This window comes from Eurosta solidaginis, chromosome 4 (assembly GCF_040869045.1).
Source record: "Eurosta solidaginis isolate ZX-2024a chromosome 4, ASM4086904v1, whole genome shotgun sequence".
NCBI classification, from domain to species: domain Eukaryota; kingdom Metazoa; phylum Arthropoda; class Insecta; order Diptera; family Tephritidae; genus Eurosta; species Eurosta solidaginis.
In genome coordinates this window covers 10074804-10099422 of record NC_090322.1, presented here as the reverse complement: position 1 = coordinate 10099422, position 24619 = coordinate 10074804, and the positions used below count along the sequence as shown (strand labels likewise).

The following is a 24619-nucleotide window of genomic DNA, read 5'->3' as shown; positions in this document are numbered from 1 at the left end:
TGTGCTTTGTTGTTCGTTTTTTTATTTCTTTATGTCACTGCTGCACGCCTTTTTTTGGGGTGGCACGCCTTGCTAGTGTATGTTGACTATTCAGCACACACACACATACATAATTAAACAAACGAATTGTTTACGCTCTTGTCCTACCGCAATTTTACAAGCATCGATGACAAAGGCAAACAAATATAAACTGCGGCAAAGAACATCAGCACCCGAGACATGTCGCATGTTGTTTGGTTTGCTGTAGAGGGTAGGAAGGACGTACCGGGAAGGGACGAAAAGGCGAAAGCCTCGTGGGTAGGATAAAGTTGCATATGGCAATAAGCTTGTAAGTTGTCCAAGTCAATAGGTTCATATTTGTATGTATTATCAGAAAGAGTAGGAGTTTCTTGAAAACTCCACAACTAAAGCACATCGATGAATAAATCTCATAGCATCCATTGATAAGTAGTATCTGATTTCGTCAAGTGTTCACAGTCTGTTTTATATTTCTTCAGGCTATCCCAACAAAAGCTGGATGAGAATGTTTTTAATTGGAATGCAACGCCTCACAGCAGCTTGCTTGGACCCTTCCCCTTTATGAGGGAAAAGCCTGCTTTGTCCAAAGTCTAGTCATATTTTTGAACCACCAGCACTGAGGAACCACCTGAATGAGGGCATTCCTTGGTTTAATAGAATAGCAGACATGATACAGTGATACATGAGCAATAAACCTAAGAGGTCAGTTACATTTAAGCTTATGAAAGCTGTTAGATTATGTAGTCCTAGTACCAGTAGATCACAAGCAGGACGGTTCGTAGGCAATGTTAAGATTCTCTGTGATGACAGCAAGTCTGCGGATACTTAATAGCCCTTAGTCGCCCAACTAGACACGCATCCAAGATTTATTCAGGGGTCTTAGAGCAGGAGGTTGAGTTAATTTGGCGGCCTTTCTCACAAAACTGAGAGCTTTCTCACAAAACTGAGTAGGGGAGCGCTCGTGTTGTTATTTACTTAGCTTGTTGAATCGCGAACTACTCTCCGTGATGCCCACCAGACTGAGAAACCGTAAAAAAATATGCTAAACTCTGGAGGTATTTGCTTGAGCCCAAGGTCTCTAGACCATTAACTTATTATGCTTTGGTGGATCTCAAGTTGAGCAGTCTGTTACTGGATTTCCTGCACGTTCACTCAGTGGCATTGATGTTCAATAAGAATGCGCTCAATGATTCACTTTTCATATGAACTAAAATGGAGTATTATTCCCTTACCTCCTCCTGATCGAGATATCGTGCTTATTCTGCGGTCCTGTATTTTGTTGAGATAATCTATTGATCAACTTCTTTTTGCTCTGGTATCGTCGGATCATATATTCTTTTAGCTTCCGCTTTCTTTAAATTTCCATTTCGCAAACTTGTCTGCCTATATTGTTAACGAATCAGCTATTATGTACATTGAGATGACGTAAGGGCGCCTGCATACTTATGCAATTCATCACTTTCGGTTCTGACGCCTTAAGGTCCCCTGCATTTCGATAAAGGTTATGTTGGTTGCTGAGTCTATCCGTTTTTTCTATAGCATAAAACTTCTTTGAGAAGACAGCAGTCTAGATGTCGATGTGACGTCTATTGGAGTGGCCATACGAATAAGGGCAGTTTAGGCGTCGGATTCGTGGTGGGAGAGAGACTTTGTCGCCAAGTTCTGGCGTTCACACCTGTGGACGAACGTCTCGCCGCTATCCGACTAAAAGCAAAATTTTTTAATATATCATTCATCTGCGCCCATGCGCCGATAGAGGAGAAAGACGATGAGGTGAAAGACACTTTTTATGAATAATTAGAACGCACATACGAGCGCTACCCGCGTCACGATATAAAAGTCGTGCTTGGTGACTTTAACGCCAGGGTGGGCAAAGAAGGTGTTTTTGGCCCTACAGTCGGAAAGTTCAGCCTACACAATGAAACTTCTCCTAACGGACTGAGGCTGACTGACTTTGCCGGTGCTCGAAACATGGTCATGTCCAGCACGAGGTTCATGCATAAAAAGATACACCAAGCTACATGGCTGTCTCCTGATCGAAATACTCACAATCAGATCGATCACGTTGTGATAGACGGACGGCATGCCTCCAGTGTTTTAGATGTGCGCACGATCCGAGGACTTAACATCGACTCGGACTATTATCTCGTTGCAGCCAAAATACGCACCCGCCTCAACGCTGCTAAAACCAAGGAACAAAAAACACAAGGGAAGCTAGACCTCGAAAAGCTTCAATCACAACAGACTGCCAATGATTTCGCAACTCGACTCTCACACCTGCTCTCTGAGAGCACAACTCATCCTGAAGGAATACAGGAGCAGTGGGAGCATATTTCCAAAGCACTTCGTACTGCCGCCGAGGAAAAAATTGGTTACCGGCGACCACGAAAAAACAACAGGTACGATGAAGAATGCCGCATTGCAACTGAAAGAAAAGACGCTGCTTACAGGTCTACGTTAAAAGCGAGCGCGACAAGAGGAGTGTGTGAACGCTATCGTGAGTTGAAAAAGTAAGCGAGACGCCTTTTCAGGAAGATAAGAGCAGAAGCAGAAAGGCGTGAGTGCGAGGAGCTTGAGCTGCTAGCCACCAGGAATAACGCCCGAAAATTTTACCAAAAAATACGGCGACAGACGGAAGGTTTTAAGACCGGGGCAAAACGGCGACCTTGTAACTGATGTCCAGAGAGTGCTTAGATTATGGAGGGAACACTTCTCTGCTCTCCTAAATGGAGGCAGCAATTCACCGCGCAGAGATGAAGAACCCGATCCCGCAATCGATGATGATGGAATATATGTCCCCCCGCCCGATTATGACGAAGTTAGAATAGCAATAACCAGATTGAAAAACAACAAGGCCGTGGGCGCTGATGGATTGCCTGCGGAGCTATTCAAGTACGGCGGCGAGGAGTTGGTAAGGCGCATGCAGCAGTTTCTTAGCAAAATATGGGCGGAAGAGTGCATGCCCGACGGTTGGAATCTAAGTGTTCTTTGCCCAGTCCACAAGAAGGGGGATAATGCAAAATGCACCAACTATCGTGGAATCAGCCTTCTCAATATCGCATATAAGGTCCTTTCAAGTGTATTGTGTGAAAGATTGAAGCCAACCGTGAACCGGCTGATTTGACCTTATCACTGCGGCTTCTGACTTGGTAAATCTACTATCGACCAGATTTTCACAATGCGCCAAATCTTGGAAAAACCCGTGAAAAACGAATCGACAAACATCACCTCTTCGTCGACTTTAAATCCGCCTTCGACAGCACGAAAAGGAGCTGCCTATATGCCGCTATGTCTGAATTTGATTTCCCCGTAAAACTTATACGGCTGTACAAAATGACGTTGAGCAACACCATCAGCTCAGTCAGAATTGGGAAGGACCTCTCCGAGCCGTTCGAAACTAAACGAGGTTTCAGACAGGGTGACCCCCTATCGTGCGATTTCTTTAATTTGATGCTGGAGAAAATTATACTAGCTGCAGAACTTAACCGCACTGGAACAATATACTATAAAAGCGTGCAATTACTGGCATATGCTGATGACATTGATACCATCGGCCTAACACCCGTGCTGTTAGTTCTGCTTACTCCAATCTGGAAAAAGAAGCGTTAAAGATGGATGTGATGGTGAATGAGGACAAAACGAAGTACCTGCTGTCATCGAGCAAAGAGTCAGCGCATATGCGCCTTGGCAACCACGCTACTGTTGGCAGCCATAATTTCGAAATAGTAAAAGACTTCGTTTATTTGGGAACCAGCATCAACACTAGCAACAACATCAGCACTGAAATCCAGCGAAGAATCAATCTTGCCAATAAATGCTACTTTGGACTAGGTAGGCAATTGAAATGTAAAGTCCTCTCTCGGCGAATAAAAATCATACTCTACAAGTCACTTATCGTACCCGTCCTGCTATATGGGGCAGAAGCATGGACCATGACAACAGCAGATGAAGAGGCTTTTGGAGTGTTCGAGAGAAAAGTTCTTCGAAAGATTTATGCACCTCTAACGCGTTGGCGATGGCGAGTACCGAAGAAGATTAAATGATGAGCTGTACGAGCTATACGCAGACATCAACATAGTCCAGCGAATTAAAACGCAGCGGCTGCGCTGGCTAGGCCATGTTATGCGAATGAAAGATGATGCTCCGGCCAAGAAAGTGTTTCTATCGGAACCCGCATATGGAAGCAGAGGTAGAGGGCGGTCCCCACTCCGTTGGAAGGACCAGGTGGAAAACGATTTAAGCTCCCTTGGTGTGACCAATTGGCACCGGTTGGCGGAGCGAAGGAGCGACTGGCGCGCCTTGTTGGACGGCCATAACCGTTTAGACGGTTAAGCGCCAATTAAGTAAGTAAGTAAGATGTCGATAAGCCTCCGTGATATGCATTTGCTTTGAATATGACCTCAGTTCTCGTTCTTTTCATCTGAACCTTTTAAGTCTGCCCCAATTCATTCTCGAAATTTTACTTTGTTTTCCGTGTCCGCAGCTATATGGTCATGTTTGCGGGTAGGCCGTTTTTTTAAACGTTTAGTCGTCGCCCAATTATGCGTGCTTACATTTGGTGTTGATTTTCACATTTTGGTTTCTCGGTTCAAGGCTCCTTTCTTGTCGTTATCATTTACTTATTACTGACTGTACGGTATTTTGTAGTAATGGCTTTGCAGTCTTTCTGAGCTCACCACAGCCCTTCAAGTACCATGCCAACACACCTCAACCCTTCTGAGCTCACCTCTAACCATCACGGTCTTCACAAGCATACCATGTAGCGCTGTAAGTATTTCGGCATTTCAGCGCATGCGCGGTTTATGTAGCCCCCAGAGCAACAGAAAGCCGTTAGCAAAACAAAATTGGTAGCCGGCTTTTTTGGGAAAGACTTAGGTTGTGCATAAACAAGCAGAAATTCCGGCTATAATTTTTGACAGTTGTCTGCTGTTGTTGTTTTTTTTTATTAGTCCACACAAGCTCAAGCAAAATTTGGCTTTGTTTTTCCACCTTCCGCATTTCAGCACTGCCGTGCGTTGTTTTATGGTTTCGTAGACAAAAATATTTCTTCGTCTTGTACTCTGCGCTCATACTTTATTCATATTTCATTATTTGTTTATTCCTTCCAACGCATTGTTTATAGCCCAAGCGAATTGCTATTTCCTCCACATTAAAACTTAAGTTGGCAATAACAATCGGTTCTTAGCCACAAACGCGGTCATAAACTTTGGTAGCGAATGAGAATGTAGCACCCGCACAGAAGACTCAGCAACTAAGTATGAGCTTATGTAACCTTTTACTTGGCTCGCACCATAATGTGAAGCATAAAAGTGTGAAATTACAAATTTGTGAATTACGAGCGCCTTTGGTTGAGAGCGGAGGCGTCGACAACAAACGACCGCAACGAGTTTCTTCCCAAAAGAATTTGCTGAGATGATCATGTCCAATGCGATTAAAAACTTTGAATCAACGTTGTTTTGCGGCTACTTGGTAGACCAAATTGCCTAGCTGGTTGTCTGACTATTTGACCGATTGCGCGCCACACAGTCGAACAGTTTGTCGAGCTACCTATTTACCAAATACGCGCGCCAACAGGCGATTGTTACCTTTTTTATTGCTTGGCACTGCTGTCACACCAAACTCGCTAATAATCATAATTTGTGTGCTTGTTGGTTGGTTGGCGCCAAGCTGATAACAAACCACCAAACCACAATCACCGGTTTCGCTTTTGCTGTTATCGCTGCAGTCAGTCGTCTCAAATGTCTCACCAACCACCAACTCCCCTGATACGTGCCGCTACTCTCGTTTCGTACACTAAATTGTCCACTCGCTTCGCACTACTAGCCGCACTATATCCCCCATAATCGTAGCAAGTAGTTCGCAGCGACTGACGCGCCGTCACACATCGCTCGCGACGCGTCTGCACAGTGACTTTATTAAGATTTACGACTGCTTTCGCAATTTCACTTCAAATGACCGGGTGCTGAGTGCGTGTGTGCTTCTATTGAAAGTTTATTTGTTGTTTGTTTGTGTTTTTTGGTTTGTATTGAAACTTAAATTTAACGTGGGATCCCCTGCTGTTTATATTTGGTATACAGCACGCGTCAGCTATAACGGTGCCAAGAGTTAAGACAAATTACAAAATTTTATGATACGCGATATGTGATGAAACGTTTTGTGTGCATGTGGGATGGCACAGGTACTTGTCGTAAGAGCTGGGGGAGATGTTATGATATGCACTGCTGACGATTGTTTGACCTACATATAATTGGCGTGACATATGACCTGTCAAACAATTGAAAGCATATGGGAAGTTCGCACTCAGCTTTAGGTAACGTCAATCCCTATTGGGATTGCGTGGTGATTTTGGTTCTTTGAGCTCTACTTAACTTTCAGATTTATTAAGAAGTTTATATAAATGCTGTCCGGACCAGATTATTCATCACGAAATTTGGTATCCTGCTTATTATTTAACCAAATCACAAAGCAATGTTACTTTACACTCTCTCTACTTTGTCCTTCTAACTTTGAAGGGCTTCTCCATATTCTGTTAAAACAAGCGACTCTCGATTGAGGGAGGCATCGACATTGCATTTTTCTCCTGTTGAATTGTATCGATATTCAACCTTTTTGCGTTCACTTACTTTTCTCTCATGGTCCTGCAATTCAAAGAATGTAATAAGACTGAGGATGACTATCCCAAAAAGTTAAAATGGACAGAGCATCAAGTACTCGCGAAGTTCGATATGGAAACCAATGGTTTTTACTTTTTAATTAAATTAAGCTCGCCCTGGGCTTGAACTTGCAGCTTCACTAGAAACTAATAATGCCGGGCTATTTGAGAGAAGTTTAGTTTGGTTTCTCTCGATAACAACCGATACAGGCAACTACTGTTTTATTATCGGCTTATTATCGTAAAGTTATCGGTTTGTTATCGCCGAGCCATCGGTTTCTTACTGGCTGCTTATGGGCTTGTTATCACTGGTTTTAGATTTCGATTTTATATTGAAGTTTTATCGTTAACTGTTTCATAACAAACCGTTGAATCGTCGATAACAAATTGATAGCGTTTTTTATAAAAAACGGATAAATTTTTGATAGTAAATCGATAACAAGTCGATAACTTACGATAACAAATCAGCCATGTCGATAAATTTTCAATAATTTATAACATTTCGATACAAAATCGACAAATTTTAGAGAGCAGACCGTCAAAAAACCGATAACTTTTAGATGAAATATCAGTAACGTTCAGATAAATATTCGGTAACTTTTCGATAGTAAATTGATGATTTTACGATACCAAATCGATTACTTTTCGATAACAGAGCGATAACTTTCGGAAATATATTAATAACTTTTCGTTTAATGATCGGAAAGTTTCCGATAATTAATAGATAATTTTTTGATAAAAACCGATCACTCGCCGATAAAACCCGTTAACTTATCGAAAACCTTTAACTAAGGCACACTTTCAGTCGCACAGGAATTTTTTTATAAGCGCAATTCATAGCTTCCGCAACCCAATTGTCAACCTCACCAACGCGAGGCGAATACTGTTACAAATATGACGACCTTAAGTTCCTCGTGGAACTACGGGGTTGGTGGAGCATTAATTTCTAGAAGGTGATCATATCAAGAAGGTGAATATATCAGTTATCATATTAAATCGTTCCCGAGGTGGTCGGGCTAGATGCTAATGCTGCTTGTTACCCGAACGTATCGAATCTATATCCGGCAAAGGACCATCAACAACGATAACACTCCCGAAAACCATCGGGAGTTTTCTTATCGCTATAACAACAATATGTGATAAAAAAGAAATTAGTTTTCTGTCACACCGGACACGCTACAGCATCTTTGATTTTGAACAAAAACGTAAATTCTTCTGCAAATAAAAAATTTTTTTTTTCACGCACAATAAAAAAAACTCCCAAATCATCATAAAATCCAATTCGCATATTGTCTCAATTGCATTTTTCGACTTTATTTCTTACTACCTAATCCAATGTTTAGTTATTGCTTTTCTTTATCGCTTTTTTGGCGTAATTTCATTTTGCCATTGCATTTTTTCGCATAGCTCTTTTTTATGGCACGACATGGCTTGGTGGAACTTGTCTTACCTAAGCGGCAACATCAATTGCTGCTGTCATCAACTTCCAGTTTCACTGTTGTCTACTTGTGCAACATTTGCAATTGAACAGCACTAGAAGCTTGGACATGCGTGTCCCGCTCGAATGCCGCTCCGTCCCCTGCTGTCACTTTGCTTTTAATCTGATTTGTTTTTGTTTGTTGCTCATCTCATGCATTTAGCAAAGAAATGCGTTCATGTTGACGTCCAGTGACTATCAGCTAAACTCTCGCCTCTTTAACTTATGCTGGCTACTTTGGAAACTGGATTTGCGGCTTTTCGCTTTCGATTACTTTGTGCTAGCGAGATTTCAGTGATTCGCAATTGGATTTCAGTATTTCGATTTCGTTTGCACTTGATTTTTGTTTTTTTTTTGCAAAAATGTCATTTTTGTTCTTTCGTCATAATAATTTTGTGCATTTTTCTTTCATTTTTTAACGTTTTTTTTTTTCTTGTTGTGCTCTAGGAACTGTCTGCGTCGCATTTCAAGTGCCATAAGTCGCTTTGCTTGGAAGGTGTTTGGCTTGTTCAAATAACCGTTGTCCCACAGCTATTGTCCAATCAGCGACTTGTTCTTTGTCGTTTCTATACTCAGGGTGCTTTGCACACAGAGTATATTAACTTTGATTAGGTAACGGTTGGTTGTACAGGTATAAAGGAATCCATAACTCGAAGAAAAATTAACGGATCGTAATAAAATTGGGTACACAGAAGTTCCCTATAGGTTAAAGACCACGGCAACTTAGATATAAACAAGTTTAAAAGGGTCGTAGACTAGAATAATAAGCTATAACTTAGCAAAAAATAGCTTTGAATCAATGATATTTCACTTATCAAGTTTTGTTGTAAGAGGAAATGGGGAGAAATTTTATTTAAACGGGCGGTGCCACGTGGTATGTAGAAAAGTAATTTATCTGAAATGAAATGTAAAATTAAAGCTCACGCGGAGTACATAACGGTCGGTTACATCCGAAATTAGACACCTTACTTGTTTTATTTTTGCTTTGTACTTGTTATGCTATTTTCCTTATTTCTTTTTTGGCGAATTCCAATACAGTTACAAAGTCAAACCGTCTTGCACTCAACTCAGGTGCAGCACTCAATTCTCAGCTGACTTTGCTTGCATATTTTTAGTTTCATGTTTCACTTTTTCTCTCCTCTCTTTCACATTTTTCAGTTTTAAAATTTGTATTGCTTTTCTAAACAATTCTCACATATTTCATCTCCCTCTTTCATTTCCGGTTATCTGCATTTGTTATGCTTTTTTTGGTACTTGAAATGTCTTCGAACCCGGCGCTTGCAGTCTCAAGTCTGATTGATGATATTTAAGTTTTATTTGTAGTTGTTCTTGTTTCTATTTTTTTTTGGATTTTCTTATTTTTGCTATCTTGCTTCTATTGCCTGTAGCTATTGAGCAGCTGACATATTTCATTTAATTTTAGTATGCACTTTTTGGTTGTTATCTGCATTCTGCACTTGTCTTCATGTCCATTGTGAGAACTGATGCCATTTTTCTTGCATGGAATGGTCGTCTTATTCTTCTTAGGAATATACAGGAAAGAGAGAAGCGTCCATACATGTTTGTATGTTAAAATGATTCCAGGCAAAAAAAATGAGTTCAAGTAATAAATCATTTAAAATTTTGAAAGGCAGGAAATAACGTAAACCGAATTCGAGTCTGGAGTCGAAATCGAAAGTAAAAACAGACCCGAACCCGGGACTAATGCCACACCGGCAGCAACGCTCAAGCCATAGCCGAAGCCAAGATTCAAGCTGAAGGCCGAACAGAAATCTAAACAGAAATCGGAGTAAGCCAAACCAAAACTGCAGCCGAAATCATAATCGGAGCCGCAACTTAGCCTATTTCAGAGCCAAAATCTGAACTGAAAATTTGACCAAAACCGTAACCTGAAAAGGCCGGGAAACCATAACCTAAACAGACTGCTTAGCCGGAACTAGAACTGGAACCAAGGGAACGGAAGTCGAGTCCGAAATCGAAATTAAATAGATTCGAAACCAAAGCTTTTGCCAAACCGACAGCAACGCTCAAACCAAAGTCGAAAGTGAGATCAAAGCAGAAGGAAGAATAGAAATTTTAACCAAAACCGAAGTAACCCAAACCAGATATTAGAACAAAATCTGAACTAAATATTTAGCCAAAACCCTAACCTGAAAAGGCCCGGAAATTATAGCCTGAACAAACTTAAACAACGTGACATCAGGACGGACAAGGCGACCTTGTAAATCTCTTCAAGAAGTTGCCCGGTATGATCCCAAAAAATACCCAAAGTTGGTTAGGTTAGATAAAGTGTTAGCCACCCTGGCAAAGGAAGCTCACTTGGACAACATTAAGGTCCGTCTTGATGCCTCGTAAGCTAACGGTGAGTTAAGCTGTGACTATTATGAGAACTGTCAATGAGTATCGAATAAGACCAATCTCCACCCTAAATCAGTACTTCAGTTATCCAAACGAGCCGATAGCCAAATACCTTTGCCTTTTCAGGCAAAAGCTGGACAGTCAAGCATGAAGTATGTCGATGATTCCACCTCGTTATACACCACGCAGCTCCAGCAATAAAGGTTTTCCAGTATGTTGAGACGGACCGCACGGACTCCCATTGGACAGTGACATATAGATATTGAGTCTACAATGTCCGGTAAGAATAGCTGTTAGAATTCTTAGGTTATTTTCGAAATACCTATTATTGCCCTATAGTGAATTGTCCTATAACCTCCTAACAATAAGTTAGATTGTCTCAAACCTGGCGCATCGCGAGAGTGCTCTTTTCTCTTTCCCCTCACTTCTAAAAATAAATGCCCTTAAGTTTTCTGTGGGCCAACTGGCAGAAGCAGCTCAAGAACAATGGCTTGTATCGTTACTGCCTCTCTAGTCAGGCTGTCCGCCTGCTCATAGCCCTACACTCCCCTGTGGCCTGGGGCCAACTCCAACAGTGATAATACGTTGTGTGCTCCTTATTTGTCGAGTTCTTTTCACACATTCAAGGACTAGTGCTAACTTTGGGCATTCGAAGGGGTTGAGTAGCACAATTCAGAGCTTCCGCAACCTAATTGTCAACCTCACCTGCGCGAGGCGAATCCTGTTACAAATATGAATTTGTCATACACACATTACGCAGGCGCAGCTCTTGCGACCCCAAATTCTTTATGGCACTAGGGCGTGGGGAGGGGGATGACCTAGAAGGTTCAATGTGGTCATATTAAATCATTCCCGAAATGGTCGGACTGGTACTTAAATGGTGCTTGTTACCGGAATGTACCGCATCTATGTCCGGCAAAGGACCATCAACATCGATAACACTCTTCAAAGCCTTTGGGGAGTGTATTTATCGCTACAACAACAACAAAATTGATGACTTAATTGGAACGCCGCAATCTTCTTGAGTGCGGCTTGACTGTCACTGAGTATGGCAATTGCTTCGTTGGAGTATCCGTGTTGAAGGTTCTGCTCAGCGGACTGTTTTAGACTTCAGCTCTGATCCCCTCTCGTCTATGTACTTACGATCTTGTGTCGACTTTGAATGCTTTCTAGTCTCGCTGCATTCCATGGAATCTTGCCTCCCAATTCTACTTTCTAACCAATTCAACCTAACCTACAATCATGCACTGAAATGCAAGTACAACCCTGGATTTGCAAATATTATTATGGCTGTTGCTTTTTTAGTTGAGTAAAAGGTATACGAAAGAATATTTCCCAATTTCAGCCACACAGAGTGGAAAAGTTGAAGTTTTTCTTTACAGATTGGAGACCTTAAGAAATTCAAATTTTAACATATATTTTCGTTTATTATCAAAAGTATCAAAAGTTTAATAACATTTCTCGCTTGCAAAACCTTTTTGCAAAAGCCTTATGGAGCATCATTAAACTGGTCAAAGGACACAGCACTCAAAGAAGTGATTAATATTTGTAAGGTTTCTGCTACATTCTTGCAACTTCTTATTACTTTTTACTCCTTTTTTTGTTCAGTAATTAAAAGCAAATTACGACACAACTTTTCGGGAAGCAAAAATTCACTTAACCTTACACAAACACATTTTATCATCTTCCTGCCCATTATTTATTAGATAAATGTGTTTTTTTACTCGCTTACAAAATACTACTATTTCACAATTTCTTACTGCCTTTAGCATTTACAAATTTCTTGTGTTGCAAGTGCAATTAAAAGCCTTTCCAAGAATGTAACTTAAGTCAAGTTCAGTTGTGTTCTGCATTTGGCATTTGGTGCCAAAGAAAATTTGCACAGCTGCTGCTGCTGCAAGATAAATGGAACTAAGCCAACAACACCAAATTATAAAATTACGACAGTAAATGAAGTGTAAACGCAGTCAATTTATTGCCCAAAGGTATAAACTTACTATTTGAGTACAAAAATTATTTCATTGAATATAGTAACGACTTCAAATAACACACATACAAACACACACACGGGCTGATGTCTAGTTGGCTGCGCTTAAGCCCTGCCCATCTAGGCGTTCAAAGTAAAACGCTACAAAGTTAGATCGTGTAATAATTAGAAGCTTTCTGGGGCCTATGCCGCTTGCTGCCTCTAGAACTAATAGCTTTGCTACTTCTAACAGCTGGATTCTTAGTCTTGCGAGCGCAAGGTATCAGGACACGAGCACAAAACGTGCTCGATTGTTTCCACCTCTAACTCACACGTCCTACATCTGCCAACACTGACCAAGTCTTGTTTAAAGGCATGTGACGCTAGAAGGCAGTATCCAGTCAGATTATCCATAATGAGCCTACAGTTCCCTCTTTTGAATGATAGGAGTAACTTTGTTAGGCTAAGGTTGTAAGACCTGCGCGTGCTCTTCGACGCTTTGCAACCCGGCGCTTGGTTCCACACCTTTCTTGCTCGGTAGATCATATGCAGCTCTCGCCTTCTTTTAATCTCGCCTGATCGGAACGTCTGTTGTACAACTTCGAGCGATGCACCCTGTTTAGCTAGCTTATCCGCTTTTTTAATGCCATTTATTCCCATATGCCCAGAGACCTGAGTATATTTCTCCCTATCTCGATTCCTTCCAGCGATTGCTTACACTCTAACACACTTTGAGATGCTTTGCTATGAGAGATTATTGGCTTAATTGCTGCTTGCCTGTCAATGTAAAAATTGACGCGGCTGCAGTTTAAGTTTTTTCTCCAGTGTTTCTACTGTGGGTTTCTACGGAGGGTGGAGACGTATGTAGAAACCACGAAAGTGGAGAAAGCTTCTGACCACCATTCACCTGAGAAAGGCCAGAGCGATTCTTTTGCATGCGGTTCAAGCAGCTCACTACTTCCGGTCGCTTGCGGCCAAGTATTCTCTGGGTAGCCACTGAACATCCGTTTAGTGGTGAGCTAATGTGCGAAGCCGACAGCCTGGCTAGGCCACTCTGATATACTCGGTTTAAGGGCTAGCTGGAGGAGATCTCATCGGCAACGTCTGTACACCTCTAGGTGCGGCTGCAAGCGGGCATTTGTCTTGGATCAAGGGTCCCGCCACGTCAAACCATACTCCAATGAAAGGAAAAAACCAGCCTCGGATAAAAGGGCAACCCATTACTGATGACGACCATAGCAAACGTTTGAAGGACAATAATTTGGCCATAACCGTTTAAACGGTTAAACGCCAATTAAGTAAGTTTCTACTGCTTTAATCACGGCTACTTCTTCCACCTGATAAACACTACAGTGATCTGGCAGCTTGTCGGATTTGTTTATTTCCGGATATGCGTAGTTTACCGCATATCGTACTCCTTTCAATACTTTGGAACTATCGGTATACACGTGTACCGCCTCGTCTGTCATTTGAGCGCCCTTGCGCCAACCTACAAAATCTATCTAATAGACCCATGAAACCCCAGCTAGGGAACTAGGTAGTCTGCCTGCCCAATCAGGGCATACTATGTTGATGCTAAATTAAGTCAAAATAGACTTCCAGGCGGACATTGAGCTTCAAGTGTGCTGCTGTCTTCTCCGTAGAATGCTATAATTTTATTGTTTCTCAATAAAAGCCTTTAAATCCTTAGCTATCCAGCTTAAGCACACAAATTCATATTCTTTATTTGGTATCTCCTTTTACCGCAACCCTTCGCTCAAACTCCGTTCCCTTTATAGTAATATAATACAAGCACATTTAGTATGGTGAACTTTCCAATCCATTTCTTGCATTTTAGGCTAACTTCATATTCCAGCAACGCTTGACCGTCAGTTGACTTATGCTCCGTTGGGCGTACAACCTTTCGTGTTGAGTTGCATCAGCAGCTGATTCAGACCAATTCTCGTTTCGGCATTCAGACGTGTTGGGCGAGCAGGGTTGTATTGGTAGCATATAAAAAAAATAAATAAATAAATGTAAGGCGCTATAACCTCCGAAGAGATCTAAGGCCAAGCTTCTCTTCCAATTTGCGTCGTGCTCCTCTTGATTTTCCCTACAAATTGGCCGGACGGGACCTACATGTTTTATGCCGACTCCGAACGGCATCTGCAAGGCAGATGAGTTTTCACTGAGAGGTTTTCATGGCAGAAATACACTCGGAGCGCTTGCCAGTCACTGCCGAGGGGCGACCCCGCTTAGAAAAATTTCTTCTAATTGAAAACCCTTATTTCTAAAATTTTGATGTTGCTTTGCCCGGGAGTTGAACCCAGGGCGTACGGTGTGATAGGCGGAGCATGCTACCATCACACCACGGTGGCCGCCAAGCTGGCTGGTAGCATATAAGCTGGCGGAATTTGTGGTAGGAAAAGCGGATGTTGGTCTCAGCATATTAATTTATATATATTTTTTTTTTTTTGGGAGGGAATTTACATGCTGTGTTTATTAATAGTCAACTGGTCTCTTAACGTTCGGTCACGTTTGATGAATTCGATGGTTAAATATTGAAAGCTTTCAGGATTGTGTAAGAACGAGAGGAACTGGTTGAATGTGCTGAATACTTATATAAGAGTTGCTGCGATGTCGAAAATCGACTGCTTGAAATCACATTATCTTTGCATTTCGCCTATAGTTTTTGGCATAATCGTTGGAAGTCGCTTTTACTACGTAATGTGAGTTTTTTCACCAACGCGTCTATGGGACCCTTGTTCAAGTTCGAAACATTTGAAGGGTCTGCTGGCAAAAGCGCCTCCCACAATCAAAAATACAAGTCCCAGTAAGTACTTGACTAGCCATTGCATTGCTGTCTCAGCTCCCATCGGGGGGGGGGGGGGGTATTTACTATAAGACTACTTGCTAGTTACCATTGCCTCATAAGCTAACTTGTGTCGCATAATAGTTGCGGTTATTACAAGGGGTAAAGCATTAGCCTGTTTTCAAAAAAATAAGCAGGATGTTAACCAACCTCCCACACTATGCAAAAGCATTACCAACCGCCATAGAAGAGGCTGCTCGATAGATGGTATTTAAAAAGCGTACATCAGTGCCTTTTTTCCTGATAGTCAAGCAGTAACCGAAGCCCGTCAAAGCAAGATAACATCATGGTGGATAGAAATCGATTACAGATAATCGCTTAACGTAGTGGCTTCGCTTTGTACCACAGCAGTGAAATATATATATGGCCACACCTACTAAACTGCTGACTGCTTTGTAGACGAACCCAAGAGTCAGACCACCGAATAGGCCAAAGGGAACCAGTTGGGATTAAAGGTGTTTCCAAGGCAATATATGGCTTCTTCAAACCAATTGGAAACCTCACCTACACTAGGCGAATCCTCTTACAAATACGAACGTGCCATATATATATTAAGTATCCCTGGCTTTAATGGTCCAATTTCCCCTCGGAAGGAGTGGTTGGGGTGATCTGGAAGCTTGAGCTTGGTCATATCATATCGTTTGCGAGATGGTAGATCTATTACCTTAATGTCGCTATTTCCAGATTAGTAACCTGCTAATAGCTTTTAATAAAAATTTTAATAAAAGCAATGCGTTGTAATGCCATCCACTAGCGGGCGGAATACACAGATGCTACTTGTCCTTCTATAGGGAGATGAAGCTTATTCAAGATGATAGTAGCGCGAAGACTAAAACAAACTAGGCTGATTTTGAGGTAGCTCAACGAATCAATCGACCGAGCAATGTTTTCCGAATGAATGAAAATGCTTCAGCTTAGTATGTATTCTTAGTCAACGAGAGATGTAAAAAGAGGAGGAGTCTCCTGCTCAGTCGGTTGCATGAAATTAACACTTATTTGGTATCGCTTGCTGGTTCTAATTCACATCAGTTAGCAAAACGAGGAAATGACTAGCGCCCTATGTTGGGCGCCCAAAATCGTTTCATCATATATGGGAATGACAGCCATCTTCCGAACTCAATTAATCAGCCATGGTGTGAAAGTTTTAGCCTTTACTGGTCAGAGCGAGCTGGCTACATGAATTGCTTGCCTCGAAGTGTAAATGTTATACTCATAAATAATATTTTGTATAAACTTGGTGCGAATTTCAAGCCTTTTTTAGGCAAACGAACGATAATTATTATCCAACTAAAATTTTGGTTGTGTTTTATACTCATTAATGATAAGAAATATTCGTATTTAATATAGTCACCTCTTAGCAACTCTTAACTCTCGCACAAAAAAGCCACACTCTCATCCACTGAAACCATAATGAGCTCAAGTATCCTCAACATCCTTTTACTACTTTTAACGCCATAAAAACCCGCCGAAAAAGCACAATAAAACCTCCAAAGTGGAAGCAAAGAATAAATCGTGTAAGCGAAAGCCAACAAAGGACGCGAAAAGTCGTGAACAATGTCATTTAAAATACATTTAAGTATTTAAAATTTATATGCCAACTGCCGTATGGCTGAGAAGACAACTTTTTTACTTTGTTGTTTTACTGTTGAACTTTGTGAAACTTTTATTTGTTTTTGCAATTTTATATAAATTCAACGGCGTCTTGTTTTGTTGTAAAAACATCTTCACCCCAGCAAATGTTGCATAATTGTATTGCAAGTTGCTAAACGCAATTAATTTTGCACAAAGTTGCCTACATTTAGGCGCACAAGCCCGCCATTCGGCGTGATTTACTGCAATTTGTGTGCAGAGATTTGTAACAAATCGACACGCTTGTTATGCGCTTTTAAAAGTGAGAACTTATTGTGCAGATTATGGTTGTTTTGTTTTTGCTAATGTTGTTGTTGTTGCTATATATATATTAGGGCGAGTCGATTTGAAAATCGCTCATTGCTCTGTGACAATTATATTCTAGGGATCAAAATAAGAAACTTTGCCGAACGAACCATACCTCTAAAACGAATTCTGATGTCCCCCCCTTTGGGTCGAACTTTTGGGTAGGGGCGATTTCAATTCTACCTGTGTCTTGTGGTGGCTTAAAAAAAAAACACAAGCAATTTTACGATCTGCAATTGTGTCACAGTGATACCTTAATTTTTTAAAACGGTTGAATAAAAAACCCACAAAACTATGTTTACGACATGCAAATGCATCACAGTGATGCCTTGGTTTTAAAAGGGGGTTGTAAAAAGGCTAATTTCCAATAATTTTTTTTTAATTTATTTTCTATTACTAAGTTAAATTCATTTTTTCTTTTACATATGTTCTGACTAAATAAATTTCTAAAGAAAAAAATAAACTCCAAAAAGAAAAACATAGGCATTTCAAAGTGGGATTTTTCAAAATTTGCCCCTACGGCCAAAGGGGGGACATCAAAATTCGTTTTAGAGGTATGGTTCCTTCGGCAAAGTTTCTTATTTTGATCCCTAGAATATGATTTTCACAGAGAAATGGGCGATTTTTTTGCCTCCCCACAAATCGACCCGGCCTATATATATATATAGCAACAACAACAACATTAACAAAAACAAAACATATTGTATAAATTAATGTTTTTTTCTGCGCTAACTCTAGTGGTCGCTACGCGCAATTAAATTTTATGCTACATAATTTTTGTAGCCACCAAACTTAAATATAAAATGAGCGCCACAGCGTGAGGGAGTTACGTGTTTGCGCTGGCGTATGCGTATTACATACATTTAGGCGCGCAATCCCCCCCGAGTAGCTGCTAAATAGTGCATGCAGGGTAGCAGGTTTGTATTTGCTGAATTTTTTGTTGTGTACAAATTTTTGTATATACATGTGTGTATATGTGCGCCCCAAACCATCTTACCACTTCACTTCCTCCCTACCCCCTGGTGTCAAGCGAAGTGTGAATTTAAACTATTGCAATGCTCGGTCCGCTGCGGTCAGCGGTGTCTATGGCGGCAGCAATGTTTTTTTTTGGTTTAATTTTAATTAGTTAAAAAAAAAGCGCGAACGTCGCAAACTATTTTGTTGTTGTTTTTATTTTTTGTTTATTTTTGTTTTTATATTTTAGTTTGCGCTTTTGCTTGTTGTGGTAAAATTTTGAACGAAAATAGTTTTGCCATTTCAACCTCTCACAACTTTAAAGCGATGCCACGCATTTTGATATCGTAATCATTGGTGTCCAAAAAGAGGTTAGGGGATTAAAGAGGTTGTATAGCGGAACCTTCTCAAGTGCTTGCTAGCGCAATTTATAACTTCTCCCACCCTCATCTACATGCGGCCAATCTTGTTTATTATAAAGTGATGCATAAGTTTCTCTGAACGACCAGAATGTTCTACGTGGTCATATCAAATCGTTTCCGAGATGGCGCGATTGTACCATTTTCCGGAACGTAGTGGATCGGTATATAGAAAGGGTAAACATCGATAAAATTCCCGAAACTTCAGGGAGTCACCTTATCGCTACATGAAGAAGAAGGTATCTATGGGCTATATTTAGACTTAGGGTTTGTACGATCGGGATCACAGCTCTGGTAAATTGTTTACAGACAAAGCCAATCTTAGTCTGTCAATAGTAAAAATATTTTTCAGCTAAGAGTTCTCTAAATGGTGATCCAAGCATTAACCAAGCAGAAGCTCCTGCAAATAAAAAAGTGATGGTTGAGCACCTTGCGATATCTTAGCAATCTAGGTCTTCATTATTTACTGTGATAGCCACGAGAGCTTCAAAGCGTTAGGCTCAACGAAGTGTGAAGGCTCTCAAGCGAGGCTTTAAGCTCACAATAATATTTTCTGCTTCTCCTTTCCTTGGTTGCAGCTTGACCGCGCCTCTGCTCCCTAGCTTGCCTCCCCTCAACGCTAGAATGCAGCTCCTCTTAAGTGCACTTCACACAAGAAAAACCCTTGCTCGTCCAAGCACTCGTCAACTTGCTAACTTCACATAGTAACTAAGCTGCTTGTGCTATGATTAACGGTCAGCTGGATTAAGAAGTGCTGGTCAACAGCAGAATTTCACTGAAAACTAAAAATAACTAAAATAAAATAACTAAAAAATTATTAGCTTCTCAGCCAAACACAAATATTAACCACCAGCAAGTTTACAAAGTATCAAAATGGCCAAGCAGCAGCTAAGCTAAGTGGCCAAATGCTGTAAAGTGTTAGAGAAGTGTGTGTAGGTAGCATTGAAAGAAGTTGTCCAGCTGTGAAGTGTAGCGTGACGAGCCAACAACATCAAACAACAAGAACCATTGCATCATCATCAACGTCATATCTTCAGTGGCGTCTGTGGCAAATTAATGAAGGCAACAAGGGCCACTTTAAAACTATGCACGCTTCAGTTGTTCGGTGTTGGTTGCACAATGGGACAAAGTGGACTTAAATACGAGCAGATAGATTAAGTAAATATTAGAGAAAAAATTACGTTCCCCTGATAAAATGAAGACTTTTACGCCGCTAATATGAATGTTAGAAGATATAAACAAGTCTTTACATACTTTAAGGCGCACATTTCCGTTGAATTTTCAAAAGACTTATACCTTTTTAGCATACATATTTTGGCTGAGACTCCATCTGAAGCCCCGCTTCATACCATTTTCTATATCAAATCAAGGATTAACAGCGCTCTCTCAAAATTTTGTTATTAACACATTCGTTGCATAGTTTAAGGAGCATACTTATTTTTTTTTTTATTCTCAATAAACTTTTTAAGTTCTTGCAGAGTTCAATTGTACCAAAAGATAAACTGTCAAATTTTGCCTCAAACATTTATGTGGAAATCTTTTACTCTAAATCCATTTATTAAGTTTTTTTGTATACTTTCAGGCGCTGTAAATAACTAGAGTGGTTAATAGTTATCCATAAGATGTAGTTGTTATTGTTGTAGGCGCAGCAGCACTTCCCAAAGATTCAAGCGAGTGTTTCGGATAGGGGCAATCCTTTTCTGGATATGAATTCGGTGCTTTCTGGTTCTAGCTTCTTTTTTCATATGATAGTTCCTCAAATTTTTTCATCTATCGAGTTTTTAAATAGACAGGGAACAATGACCTCCCTTAATTTCACTTATTTTTTTTTAGGAAAAAGGCAATCCAGTAATTAAACCATCTTTTACGGCACAGCACCTAAGATCCATTTTAAAGAAGCAATTCGCTGAGGGTTCAAGAAGTAGACGTCACGAGGAGATTTTCAGGTACTTCTCATTGCTTATCTTACTTTCTTCGTTTCTCTGTTATCAAAATACATGATGGGACTCTTTCATATAGGTCGTACTTAATTCAGCCATTCAAGTTTTCATTGTGTCACTTAGTGTTCCTTCGCTTCGCTGATATTGAATTTATATAGTTATCTCCTCGGACCAATTAATTCAAATCGAATTTCGGGTGCATTTCATCCCTCTTGTTCTCGTTGAATATTCGTCTGCTAAAAGCCCTTAAGTCATGTTGACGGTGGTCATGTTGTTGCTGTTGTTGTTGTAGCAATAAAAACACTCCCCTAAAGGGAGGAGGGGGGGGGGTTTATTGTCGATGTTGATGGTCCTTTGCAGGATGCACATCCGGTACGTTCCGGTAACAATCATCTCGGGAACGATTTAGTATGACCACATGAAACCTTCTAGGCCATTCCGTCCTCTCACCCCCTAGAGCCATGAGGAACTTGGGGTCGCCAGAGCCTCGGCTGTTAAAGAAACAGGATTCCTCACGGGTAGGTGACATTGACCATCAGGTTGGAGAAGCTACATATTGCGCTGGCAACCCTTTTAAAATGTTGCGTTACACAACCCCTTAAATCTATTTGTTACTTTATATTCTAAGCCCCCTAACCCGGTGGCCATCGGACATCATATTGAACTCATGCAGATTGATTTCGTTTCTCAGGAATTATATAAAGCAGCCTCACGTTGGGCGCCAAATAAATTATAAGGTATTTTATGGAAAAGGTTTTTTTTATTTATCGATTCATCACTGCCAAGAAACAAACATCAACTGCTAACTTATACACTAAAAAATAAGGCAACCTCTAGTGGTAAATTCGTCAAACATGCATATTTAATCTGATCTGTAGGTGAAGATAAGGGTTGTAGAATAAAAATTGTGGGTGAGCCCAATTGTTCTTTTGCTTATTGAAAGTGAACGACTTACTTGGATACGCAATGTACTAGAAAACGTGCTCTCCTGAGAGAGCTCACCGCATCTTAATAATTCGGCATAAGAACGCTTTAAGAATATCTATACTCCAGTATAAAATTTTTAACAAAAATTCCTTTTAATTTACCCACAGTAAATATACTCGAACAAGCATCCGACAGCTTGGAGAAATGAAAACTAAATTTTTTGTAGTCTAAATAAAGCAGCTAACAAATTTAAACAATTTTAAACAGAAAAGTTAAATTAAAACTTATAAAATTGAAAAATAGTGGTCAGCTTTCAAAGTTAAAGAGAATAATAATTTCCATAATTTTATCAAACCAAAAAAAAAAAAAAAACTTTACGAGCAATTTAATTGAAGCCAAACAAACACGAAAGTTAATGAAAGAGGTTGTAGTGGCAGTCCATGCTGATTCAAGGAGAAAAGCATCTGCCAGCATTTGGCTTCATGTACGATTATGAAAGCAACATTGTGAAGTACCCGAGAGTCAGTCATAATCGTAAAAATAGCTTTCTAAAACACATTAGCATTTTTCAGCTACAACAGTCTCCAGATTATGGACTTAAAGCTCCCAGCGATGATTTAAAAAGCTCTAAGAAAGCTTTAGCGCCAAAAGCTTGCCGACTTTTATTTACTAAATGACAACAGGTGAATTTTATTAATTACTTTATTACAGGCACACACATTGACATTATTTATCTACAATGGTCTCCATATAATGGACTTAAAGCTCGGTTTCTCCTCCCCTCCAGAGATGATCTAAAAAGCTCAAAGAAAAGCTTGCTGACTTTTATTTTCTTATTGACAAAAGAGGATTTTTCTTCATTACAAGCTAAGAACGGCGGTTCCAAACTTTATGAAACTCATAGTTCAAAACGTAAGCTTAGGAAAAGCTCGTACCAATGTATAATTTTGTGTAAATCTATTTTTGTAATAATGTGCAGTCTTAAATATCTAAATCTATTTTGCCAGCTTAAATTGTAAATTGTGTTATAAAAAGAGTAAAATAATAAAAATTTAGTTTTATTGCTGTTTTGCTAAAAGCATTGGACATTAAATTCATTACTTTGAGCTTTTATTTTCATATCTTGGATGCTATCCCAATAATATCTCCTCTTTTTGTTTTGTTAGGCGATATGGAGAATGCGGTTTACTTCCAGAGCACCCAAAGGAGCTGCTGTGATTATTTGCTATGCATATTTATGCCCCTTAGGAAACTCAACTCAACTCAACTCAGATCTCTAAAGTAGTGCTGGGATGTAAGCAATCAGAAAATATTTAATTCCATGGCGATCCATGTGGAGTTATTAATTGGAAAATTTGTCTGTACATTGAAGACTTTTTTTCATAACATAAAAAATCCAGGAAATTCGATCGGCCCACAAAAAAATACAGAAAGCAGCCCTTAAAAAATGGTAATTATCTCCTTCTTCTTCCTAAGATATTCGTGTTTTCATAATAGACGAATTATTGCGGAGACTTAGACTATTTTTTTCATTGGACTAATCAAGGATGGAATTTGATATGCCAAAGAAGATAAAGGAGATGCATTGCAAAATATGATATCGGATTGAAACTAATGGCAAGATATAGGAGCTTGGAAAAAGCAGATGCAATATAGGGGGAGAGAATATAGGAAATTATAAACGGGAGATGAGAGACACGCGATATGAAGAAGAATAGACAGAAATACATGACATAAGCTCGAGAAGAAAGTTAGAAGACAGGAGGCAGAGGCTCAGAGAAATAAATGATGTGGATATGGAAAATAGGAGAGGAAGAGGGGAGAGATTGGGAGGGGGGAGGAAAGGAGGAAAGAGAATAATTAAAAAAAAACTCACTCGATTTGAGTGGAGCCACAACAGCTCCCTCAAGATCAGAGGTCGTAAGCTAATGAAATAATTATGCGCCCTCTTCTCTTTCGTTTAGTAGTCGCTGAACAAGGAAAGGAGCAACATCAAAAGAGGCTTTTGTTTATTGCTCATATTTTGCAAAAAAACGCTCACGAGCAGAATCTTTTTAGTGTTTAAGGTTGGCAATATTTATTATTTTTGTTTTTATTTTTTGGTCTCAAGCAATAAAATAATATTTTTATAGCTAATTTACGAATTATTTTTTGAGTATTAACAAACATGCATGCATACGTCTAACCTCATTGCTCGTTAATCAGCTACTATACTACTACCACTACGATGATTGCAGTCTTACCAAAACTTGCACAGTTTCAATTTGAGGACCATTGGGATTGCTTTAGGCTTCCGCAAATGTGCGACTTCTTTAAATTAGTTGGATCGATTTCGTACTGCGTTCCTACAGGACTTTACTATTAGATTGCACTTCCACATTCCTATCGTTAGACTGAAGAAAATGGCAGTAGCCGTATCCGTTCGACACTTCTGAGTGCCAAATGAAGCACACTAAAAAGTTTATTACTTTCTCAACGCAACTGCAGTAAGCCAAGAGGCAAATGTGTTCAGACGGCAATGTTAGCCAAGTTCTAAATGGAGTCTGGCAAACATGATAAAACGATTATAAATAGTAACTAATGCTGAACGTACATACAAACACACACACACAAGGACACACATATACCTAGAGAAAGGGAAAATGTGGTTACCTCAGCAAGAGAAGATGGCACCGCAATGTCATTCAAGCGTGGTTTTACCATATGAAGCAAAACGTAATGAACCACACGGACAGTTAGCTTAAAGGGAAGATACATAGATGGTAAAGAGCCAATAGCATTGTTGAGGCTAAACACAGCTGCATTACACATTGTACACATACACTGCCACTTCTTAAATACCATACATAAATGCATTTGCCACAAACGAGCACAAGAAAATTTATTATCATCGAACTCTATTGTGGAGACGAGCAGTGATGCGACCAATGCAGCCATGCGGGCGAGTTGCTGGACAGCTGCTGAAACGCAAAGTAATACAGAATGAAGCAATATGTAGAAGAAAAAAGAACCAAAAAAAGATTTGAAATAAGTGTGAATTTACTACCTGAAAAGTTTGTGCAGCCATAAGCTGCCAATTCTCAACGGAAGAGCGTAGGAGGTGGCGGAATGAGTAGGATACA

General features: G+C 40.1%; 1 protein-coding gene across 3 annotated transcripts in view; it reads right to left on the bottom strand.

Annotated features, from left to right (window-relative positions):
• Window positions 1-24619, bottom strand: part of LOC137248986 (serine-rich adhesin for platelets) — a 594115-nt gene that overhangs the window by 260778 nt on the left and 308718 nt on the right. The window lies entirely within an intron of this gene.